We start from the raw sequence: 8,986 nt of genomic DNA, 5'->3' as shown, positions 1-8,986 counted from the left end.
CACACACACACACACACACACACACACACACACACACACACACACTTGCATGTCTGAGGGATGCCTGAACGAAAGGCGGGTGTGTGTGTGAAAGAAAGCATGCGAGTGCAAAGGGATGTAGAAGAGGTTAGTGTGCACAGCCCCTGCGTGAGAGAGTCTGAACTGGGGTTTGGGGTGGCCTGTGCCTCTGCAGGGTTTGCAGTAACTTCTGCTAGCGTGAGTGCGTGTGTGGCAGTGTGTGACTGCCGATGGGGTGGTGCCAGACCGAGAGGCCCTGTCTTCCCTGCTCTAGGGGGGTAGTGACCCTGGGAGACCCTGAGGGACAAGACTGGGGGCTGGAGGGCCGGAGGGACGCAGCCAGGGATCAAGAGAAGATGACCATCCTGGAGGGAGAGCTGCGTGGAAACCCGGAGGCCCGTACTCACCAGGTGCGCTGCTCCGCCTTCCGCCGTCCGTCGGTCTGCACACTGCCGTCGGTGAATTCAGAGCCCGGTTGCGCGCGGCGCGGGGCGGAGAAGAGCGGGACGAGCCGGGCCTTGAGGCCCCGCCCCACAGGTCCCGCCTCAGGGCGGAGCCTCGGCCTTTGCCAAGACATCTTCGCCCAGCCCAAAGCTCAACCAGCGCGCATGGAAGCCTAGGAACCAGGGCTCTTCTCTCCCAGCCTCTGAGCCCCCTTTCTGCGCCCCCTCTCCACGCTCTGGCTACACTTTGAGTTTCAGATAGCTTAGTACCGCGCCACCCTTCAGCTTCTCCTTGCCACAGCACCCTAGAGCATGCTGTGATGGCCAGAGGTTGCCCAAGCACAAAGCTGCCCAGGGGACAGGCCTGCAGAAACTAGGCATGAACGCACCCACACGCACACTCAGTTCTGCACAGTCTAGATCACCCTGTCCTTTTTTTCAAAATAGTTCTGTGACCTGTACCACTGTGTGGTTTAGCCAGTATTCTTGACCCGTGTGGGTGGGTAAATGTGGAGAACCCTGTCATCCACAGCACAGTGTCCAACAGGCAGTCAACACTCTGCAAGATATAAACTCAAAACATATCATTACTGGGTCCTTGGCTCCCCGCCTCCCCAACGAGGCAGGTATCTAGCCTCTGGTCGCCACTGTCCACTCTCAGGAGTCCCAATGTCTGTGCGAGGTAGAAAGCAGACAGTGAACCTTACTGTCTGGGATCCAAAACTATAAACCACCTCCCATATCTGCCAGAGATGCATGCCCCTAAGCCACTATCTCTCATCCTAGCAGCAGCTGTGGCCCAAAAGTAAGACTCCTGTGGCCCAGGACATGTGTGAGGCAGCCAAGAGCAAACAAAAACATAGAGTAGGGAGGCTATCTACAGGTTTACATAGCTGACACCAGAAAGAGCCAGGGACTCACAGAGGAACCAGGATGGGATGTGGGAACCAAAGCCACTGGAAAAAGTCTGACCCAGGCTGTCCCAGTTTCTGTCTAAACTTGGCAGGCCTTCACTCCATGGGTCCTTTCCAGAGACCTCTCTCAGGGACTTTGCATGTGCTTTTAACCTCTACTGAACATCTCTCCCCCAGGGGCCCAGAGCTAGCTCGTTCTTGCTTTAAGATACACCTAAAATGTCCCCACTTCAGTGAAGCCTTCTCTGAGACTCCATCAGAGCCCCTCTATCCTGCCACTGGGCTGCGATCTCTCCCTGGCTGGCTGCGGTTTTGAGACTGATTTATCAATGATCATCGGTAGAGTAACTTAGCATCTAAGGGTTGTCACATGGAACTGTGTGTCCTAGGGCAAGTCACTTCCGTCTGAGCATTGACTTACTTCCTCTACTGCAAATTGAACAAGGAGCTATCAGAGTCTACAATCAAGGGGTTGAGCTGAAATCCCAAAGTTCCAGAAGGGTGTGCTCAGTAAATCACATATGAGAATAAACAGCAGATGAAATCCTTCCTTCTATTGCCAAGAGCAAAAGTGCAACAAGCATGGACCCTTTCCCCACTACAAGTCCTGGGTCAAAGGAGGGGAGGCAAGCAGCCAAAATTCAGGCTCAGGCTGCAGACAAGGAGCCTGGGCCTGGCTCTCTTTCTACCAGATAAAGCAGAGGCTGTTTCCCACCTCCGTCATCTGAGCCAGAGCTGTGGCCTGCTTAGAGCCTGCCAGAACTCTTATCGAAGACAGAGTATGCATCACTCACCAGGAATTTGGGGCTGGGGCTTGGCTGACATAAAGTTGGAGGAAGTTATAGGCTGATAAGGCCCAGACAGAGTGTCACAGGGGGCAGAGGTGTTATTCACACTAGTGAGATCTCATGGCCTCCCTGGGCACAGAGGCGCCAGAGCCAGCGGGCCTGGGGCTCACCTACACCACCTGGCCACCTGGACCAGGAAGAAAAGGTTTATAGTCTTTGGGGGAGGGAACCTGGTGGCCTCAGGAAGACCACTGCCTTGGCTTAAAGTGCTTAAGTCTTAGCTTCGGTGATCCCCATGGAGACACTGGAACTGTGTAGACGATGCTGGAATCGGTGACTGTGCATGCTAAGCCCTTGGTTTCAGGTTTATTGTTACTATGTTCTTTACAAACCTTCACCCTGGGCCATTTGTGGGAGAAAAGGTGTAATAAATGTTATCGGGACTCAAACTTGGAGAGCAAAGAGCAGCTATGGGCACCCAGATGTTGTCCTCCTGCTATAAGCAGCATGGGGCCAGGACTCCTATTAAAATCTGTCCTGGCTCTTCTACTCCCACCCACTCTGCATCTCTGTCTCTCCTGCAGCCACAGCTCTCCTGAGCACCAGTCTGTTGGTTCCTAGCTGCACAGCAGAAGAGGCCAGTAGATGTCAGAGCCACCAAGACTCTCCAGGGCAGAGTCTTCTGTCTCACCAATTCAGAAAAGGCTCTGTTGTGGCTTGAACAACATGAAGGTCCTCAGGTTCATGAGCCCTGAGTGTCCCTGAGGCTCCTGGGTAGGGGTGATCTGGAGGGTAAAATGTTGCAGTGATAGAATCTTCAGGAAGTGGGCCTGATGGAGCGTGGTTAGGTTGCGGGGCCTCCACCCTCAGATGGGATTAATGAGTCTCTCTCAGGCACGGCTCAGTGAGACTTTGTTGTAAAGACCCAGACTGCCTGCCCCCCACCTCCTCTGACTTCCCGTCTTGACATGTGATCTGTCCCTCTCACAGAGCTCCCTCCATAATGTGGTGCAGCCCAGAGGCCCTCCCCAGGATGCTGGCCCAGTAATCTCGGCTCTCCCAGACTCTGAGCTACATAAGACTCTTTTCTTCGTACAGCAGCAGAAACTGAATGAAAGTAACTTTCAGAAACGATGGCCAGTGATTTTCAGAGGGGTGGTATGACCCCCACCACCACCCTGTTCTCCTGCAAAGATGCTTGGCAGTACTGTCCCAGACAGCTCTATATGACAATGAACAGAGAACTCTGGTGTTTTATGTCTTTATCTGAAATATAAATGTCTACACTGCCTAGGTCCACTTCTCCAGTGGGTAGAGTGGAGCGTCTGAATTCCCAGTAATCCCCTGGAACCTGATAGGTATACCACTGCTGGGCAGAAGGCCTTCCCAGATTTGTTCCTTCCCAAAGAGAGGGGAGTCTGCAAGAAAAAAAGAGAAAGGCTGCCTGGAACCCCTGAGGCTTCCCCCACCTTCTAGATGGTGGTACATCGGCACCTGGAATTCCTGCCTGTGTATGTTGCTCCTGCCCTGCCTCCTTCCCAAAGTGGCTGCATCACCAACCTAGGCCCCGGGGACACCTGAGCAGGAACTAGCACTTGACATGAACAAGGATTGGATACAGAGAAACACAGTCAACTGTTAGGGCCCAGGTTCAAGCCCTCTCTGGTCTGGATTCCCACCCTCTTGCCCTTCATCCATCCACACCCCATCCTCAAGGCTAAAACTGTGAGAAGCTGTTTGCCCTCCTGGGAACAACCCCACCTCTCTGCCTTCCAGCTCACCATGGATCTGTTCCACCCACCCAACCCTTTCCACCTGTGGCAGGAACTAGATCCCTTCATTTCAGATAGACACACGAGCCTGGTTAAGGACTGTACTTCCTGCTGCCACAGTCACAAATATTCTGGACCACTGAAGAGAAGCAGGAATAATATGACCAGCTTTGAGAAAGAACAAGCCTGACCTTTCCTTTCACTTCCCTATAGCTGGACACAGGTCATGCCCTGATCACAGAGCAGGTGGCCTTACCTGCTCTGGCCCTTCACTTGGAAATGCACCAAAGCACAGGCCCCTTTGTTATAGCAGCCTGGCCTGTACCTGACTAAGATCTCTGATAAGAAGCCCAGATGTGCTGTGTTGGACACAGGAATCTCCTGTGGGAATGAGGGGAGCTAGTGGTGGGGCTTATGGATCCTACAAGACCTATGCATTTCAGTTTTTTGCCTAGGTACATCCCCGGGTACCAGAGCCTCTTCAGAACCTTCCTGGCTCAATCCTGGGTCCACATGATTCATTCAGACTGGGAGAATCGCTCACTTCCTGACTAGGCACCCGGCTCAGGTGTGGCCTGCTAGAGGAGTTTATCCCCAGCTTCAGTGGTTGGATCCGGGAAGGAAAGTAACTTGAGTGAAGGACCCTGAAGGGAGCCCAAAGAGGACACTTGTGCCTGGTTGATGTTGGAGACTGGGCTTGGCACTACTTTGTGACATGTGTCATGGCCAGGAGCGAACAGAGAGCAGCTCTGAGCAGCACAGGAGCTCTAGAGTGAGTGACTCCTGATGACAGATGCTTCAGCTCAGCCTAGAGCCATCCAATCTCAGGCTTCCCCTATAGGGACCAGTAAGTACTTGCTTCTGGAAGCTTCTGAGTTGCTGTTTTAAAATAGCTATTTCATTTGAGGCTTTGGCCAATTTGACCAAGAGTTTCTTGTTTACAGACTCTCCTGCAGAAAAGCTCAGCTGATAAACTTGATTCAGTGACACAAAAATGGCCTACCACGTGCAGCCCCCATCCCCCAACCCATGAACTTTCCAGGCCCCTTCCCATACTTCACAATGTCCAGATTTTCATCACTGTTCCTGCTTTACACTTGAAGAAGCTGGGGCTGGGTGCAGGGTCCCATGAAATCTTCACACTCTGTCCTTTCTCCACTGTCCCAGGCATTGTGAGCAGAGGCCAGGTGCCCCTGAAAAGGTGCTCGAGGGTCTGAAGCACATGGAACTCCTGGGGAGGTGGGGAGCTATTACTCTTCTATGATTTTCCTGCATGTTCCAGGAAAGCCGATGATGGCCTGACGCCTCTGTCTGGGAATGGTAGGCTTCCACCTCTGTGGTCCAGCTCATTACTGATTCATCTAACCCTTCCGTCTGCCTGATGTGATGAAATTTCTGGCACTTCTCAGAAGTTCTGGTCACCCAGGACAAGACTTGGCCCAGCCTGGCCATTCAGGCCAGCTCTACTGGCTTGGGGAAAGAGAAGGGGGCAGAGTGCTGCACTCAGAGTGAAAATCTCACCATTGGCTGGAAAGCAGGCTAGGGATGCCTGGAGCCTCACCACCTTCCAGAAAAGCCCAGAGAGGAAAGTGACCTGCCGAAGACAAAATAAGACAACCCTCAAGGACAGTTCACAGTAGCAGGAAACCTAGTCCTGGCCAGCCTCTGTCCACTCCAAGCCTTGGTTTCTCCACTTCTGAAATGTAAGAGGCTGGCTCTGATTTTAATAAATAAATTAGATAATATGTACCACACTGTCTATGCCAGCAAATGTCTTCTCAGAAGAATCTGTTTCGGGCCGGAGAGATGGCTCAGTAATTAAGAGCACTGTCTGCCCTTCCAAAGAACCTGGGTTCAATTCCCAGCACCCACATGGCAGCTCACAACTGTCTGTAACTCCAGTTCCAAGGGATCTGACACCTTCACATAAAATAAAAATTAAATAAATTATTTTTTAAAAAGAATCTGTTTCAATCACTTTTGTTTTATGAAAATGAATGCATGTAGGATTGTATCAACATATGTACCTATGAATGTCTACCTCAGTGAGAGAGGGAGAGAGAGAGAGAAAGCCTGAGCACATGGATGCCTGTCTGTGGTCAGAACACTTGCTGGTTACTGACTCTCTGTGAGTTGTTCTGGCCCCTTTTTGTGTCACCCAGACCCCCACAACTGTGGTCAGGATCTCTTCAGGACTCCCCTCCATTCTGACCAGTTTGTTGATCCAACCCTGACCATTTCTAAATGTTTTTACTATAAAAAAAATATTTGAGGAGCATCTTTGGATTTGGATGTGGGCACCTGTCCACCCCCTACCCCAAGAAGTTTTGGTGACACAGGACACATGCAACTCTGGATGCTTTTGGCACTTGTGTTGACAGACCCCTGAAGGCTGCATGACTTTCTCTGCCCCACCAAGAGCTGACTCTTCCTGAACTCCTGGCACCAAGTGCCCAGCCTCCAGGCTACCTTCACTCTGGAGAGGGTACCTCATCACCTGCAGCAGCCTGTCTTTCTGAAGTTCTCTGCAAAAGGGGGTACACCCTTTTCTCTGCATACACTCCTACACTTTGGCCACATGCTTTATTGTGTAGGGATTTTTTTTCCCATTGATAAAGACAGACCCACCAAAATTTTTCTCTAAAGCAGTGGTTCTCCACTTTCCTAATGCTGTGACCCCAGTTCCTCATGTTGTGGTAACCCCAACTCTAAAATTATTGTTGTTGCTACTTCATAACTGTAATTTTGATACTGTTAGGAATCATAATGCAAATATCTGATATGCAGGATATCTGATATGCAACCCCTGTAAAAGGGTCATTTGATCTCCCAAAGGGATCTCAGCCCACAGATTGAGAACACTGCTCTAAGGCTTCAGGCTTTGGGGTTCTTCTTAGAATGGCTTCCTCCATTCTAAGACACGGCAAGCTGTTTCACTCATATATTCATCCATTCATCAATCAATTGCCCTTAAACATGCCTCCAGCCTCTCCAGCCCCATTCTACATGCTAAGGTTTGTCCTGGAGCATGCTACCTGAGGATGAGGGAAAAGAATCACCAGGAATATGAGAAAACAGAGGCTTTTGCAAACAACCTCCATCTGCCTTGCAGGCTACCTTCCCAACCTTTGGGAATTCATGAGTTTGGGGCTATAAGCATCTAAAGACTGTAGGGGCCAGAGGAACACACCTTCCCAGAGGTAGTGAGCCCTCTTGACCACGACACTTGCAGTTGAGCTGAGGCCCTGTGAGCAGCTGCCTGTTAATAGCAAGCACAGCAGTACTAACACAGAGATACCAGAAAATGGGGGGCTGGGCAGCCTGGCCAGAGCTTTCTGGAGCTGAGCCCCACTCCTGGTCTTCCTCCCTGAGCCTCTGTCTCCCATTCCAGCATGTGTCAGAGCTGTGCAGCTGGCAGCAGCTCTACTGCTCCCCAAGGCTCACATGTTCTGAACCACCTGACTCACTTGGCCAGGTCGCTTCAGGCTCCACAAGTCAAACTCACTCAATGACAACAGCTCAGACAGCTCATGTTGGAGCACAGGCATCCCATGTCTTACTCCACCACACTGGAGCTTAAGCAGCATGGCTCCACTTCACAGGTGACAAAACTGAGGCTCCATGCCCCTTGTCCCTCTGGAGTCTCAGGCTCTTCGGTTTTAGGCTATACCCAGCAAGCTATGTTTTCTCAACTCTGATACCCCTAGGGCCCTGGGGACCATAGGAATACATGACAGATCTGCAAACCCCTTCCATGGGTTGTAGGGCAGCACAGGCTCTCTACCCAACTAAACCCAGAGGAAGGAATGAGATGGAGTTGGGAGAGCCAGTTTCATATATGCTACAGCAACTCCAGGGATGGGAGACAGTTTCCTCACACAGAGAGCTACTCTGTTTGGGGTTCAAACATGCCCTCTGGTCCTTTGTATCTGTCTTCTCAGATCTGTATCCTTCTCAATCTGGATTCTATGATTGTTTCCTCCTGGATTCTGCCACCATGACCTTAATTCAGCTTACCCCTGACCCAAGGCTGTGCCAGGGACTGAGCTATGCCAGGCTCTGCATAGCCCTTAAAGATTCTCCTTCCACACTGCAACTTTTAGGCTTTAGGTAATAGGACCCAAGCTGGTAATAATTATTGGAGGTGACCTATAAGGACTAAACCTGCAAGCCCCGCTTATCCAAGGACGGATAACTTCCTGGAATGCTGGGGACTACTGCTCATATAGGATAACAAGTCTCATGTTTTCACTTCTGTAAACAAGGTGTGTTGCCCCAAGTGCACAGGATGTGCTTGATCACGTGTAAGTGGGAGATACATAAGCAGAGACTACATCAGGGATGTATGTTTGTGCACAATTAGACTAAGGCATAAAGCACATAGCGTGTGGGTTTAGTCTTTAGAGGCACCTGATTGACCTAATTCAGCACCATTTCTCTAAGAATCCCAGCTATGGACCTAGCCAGTGTCCATCTTCCTGGCCATTGACCTAATTCAGCACCATTTCTCTAAGAATCCCAGCTATGGACCTAGCCAGTGTCCATCTTCCTGGCCAGTATTTAATAAAGCTAGGATCAATTGGACAATCATGGATTCGGTCTTTCTCCTTGCCGCTCTCAGGGTTAGCAGACCACGCTAATGTGCCAGATATGCCAGCCCTTCTTGGCTTAGCAGCCTGTATGGATCCACCCATCTGTCCTGGCTGTGGGTACTAAGTTGCCTTCTGGTCTACTCCCACTAGCTTCCTCCTGGAAGCTGCTTCAGCCCCTTCTTCCTTCTGGCCTCCTGCTAAAGCCCAAATCAGACACCATGCGGAGACCCATATCCTGGGTATCACACTGACCAGCTGGATCCAGCCCCTGTAAACCAAGAAGCCCCTAGTAAGGTTCTTCAGTCCTTGGTCATCAGTCCAGCATAGGCTCCTGAATGCTTGGGCTCAAGATCAATCTCCATGCTTGGGCTCCAGATCCCCCAAAGGAGCACAAAAAGCATCTGTCCACCACCCATCCATACAAGGATGGCTGAGCATAAAGGGAACAGTCCAGGCTGT

At 51.0% G+C, this 8,986-nt stretch overlaps 1 protein-coding gene across 2 annotated transcripts in view; it reads right to left on the bottom strand.

The window, feature by feature from the left end:
* Positions 1–507, bottom strand: part of Fbln2 (fibulin 2) — a 59,264-nt gene extending 58,757 nt beyond the window's left edge. Inside the window, exon 1 of one of the 2 annotated variants that reach the window (XM_055617526.1) lies at positions 426–507. The gene's annotated coding sequence lies outside the window, so the exon portion shown is untranslated. The remainder of the gene's footprint in view (positions 1–425) is intronic. The other variant, XM_055617527.1, reaches the window with a different exon arrangement.
* Positions 508–8,986: the final 8,479 nt, after the last annotated feature.

The sequence above is a fragment of the Psammomys obesus genome, unplaced genomic scaffold (assembly GCF_907164565.1).
Source record: "Psammomys obesus unplaced genomic scaffold, mPsaObe1.curated_primary_1811, whole genome shotgun sequence".
Classification (NCBI taxonomy): domain Eukaryota; kingdom Metazoa; phylum Chordata; class Mammalia; order Rodentia; family Muridae; genus Psammomys; species Psammomys obesus.
This window is presented reverse-complemented; position numbering and strand designations above follow the sequence as displayed.